The following is a 1,465-nucleotide window of genomic DNA, read 5'->3' on the forward strand; positions in this document are numbered from 1 at the left end:
GGTGGTTAAGAGCAGTACCGGATGTCTTGCTGCCTGCGATAGGTCATGCAAGGGTAGGCTTTGTTAGTAGTGGGTATCATGTATGTCGATACCTTTGACGTTGTGCGGTGCTGTTGCTCGCCTGCTGCCGCTGGGTGCCAGTGTTGAACTCTTGATCAACGTCAGCAACCTGCAACAGTTAGGTTTATCATCGTTTTTGTGTCCAATATGTCATATATTGGATGCAAAGTGTAGGTTGATGTTGGCGCTTTGTTTGTGCGTCAGTGCCTGTTGGTCGGCTCTAATAGCAGCTGGTAATTTCCAGTCAGCGTTGCTGATATGCAGGGCTTGCCGACATTTGTAGCTTGTTGGTCTATGTTAGCTTGCAATAGGTGGTTATGCCTTAGCTAGTAGTGTCTTTGGCCACTTATGTATTTCGTACACATATTACTAGTTTGAGATTCTGCACCAAGTGCTTCTACATTATACACTTCACGAAGTTTTAAAGATGTTGCTTGTATAAAAATTATTTCAATTTCTTACACTTTTCTTTTTCCATACTGTTTTCTTTCTTTGCTTCTTACCTCTCCTAGACGTTTAAGAGGGGATATAGTAGGTTGCTACAGCAGAAATACTAACATTCAATGCATCAACAACTTCACACCCAAGAATATAAACATCTGCACTAGCTTCTTCAACTTCAAATTCGGGTAATGATGATCGTTCAGCTGGATTGTCACTAAATTTCTTCTTGTAGTGAGTGTAGCAATTCCTGCACAATGGATGTGATGCTAATACCTTGACTTGAGAACCAAGATGTTTCTGGTATACATCTGACAGATTTCCAATGCTTTTCTTAAACACCACCTTCTTGGGCGATTTTTAAAAAATCTACACACCTCACTCTTTCACTGCTGTATTTCCTCACTGACATTGTGTCTAATAGAAAGTTCAAACCAAACACAAAACTCGATGCAGAATGGTGTAAGTTATCTGTTGTTTGTGATAAACAGAAGTGTTTTGGAAACAGTGTTGGCAACACGATATTTTACACTGGAAATTCAGTGATGCAAAATATACAGAATGCTGAAAAATCTTTAACACTTTACATGGAAAAATATTGCACACTGTGTTTGTATTGACTACTAACATATTAACCAAAAAATATTTTATGTAAAAAGTTTTCGTATGGGGGTTTTCAATAAATAATTCACAAAAACTTGTAGAAATGCAATTTTTTTACATTTTTAGTAATAAATGTTTACATAATACAGACAGCTTGAGCAGAGAAGATACTGCTTGTAATTACATCAGTAGTATTTGGTTATATGACAGAGAAGGTAATGTTCTGGAACTTCCAAATATAGAAAAAAATATTTTAAGTGGAAAAATTAACTTGAATTTCGTAGTTTCGTCTTCAATATGTAAGTTAAAGGAAGCCTGTAAAAGTGTGGGTGTCAACTAATTACAACACACTATGAGCGAC

This window comes from Schistocerca gregaria, chromosome 10, assembly GCF_023897955.1.
Source record: "Schistocerca gregaria isolate iqSchGreg1 chromosome 10, iqSchGreg1.2, whole genome shotgun sequence".
Lineage (NCBI taxonomy): Eukaryota > Metazoa > Arthropoda > Insecta > Orthoptera > Acrididae > Schistocerca > Schistocerca gregaria.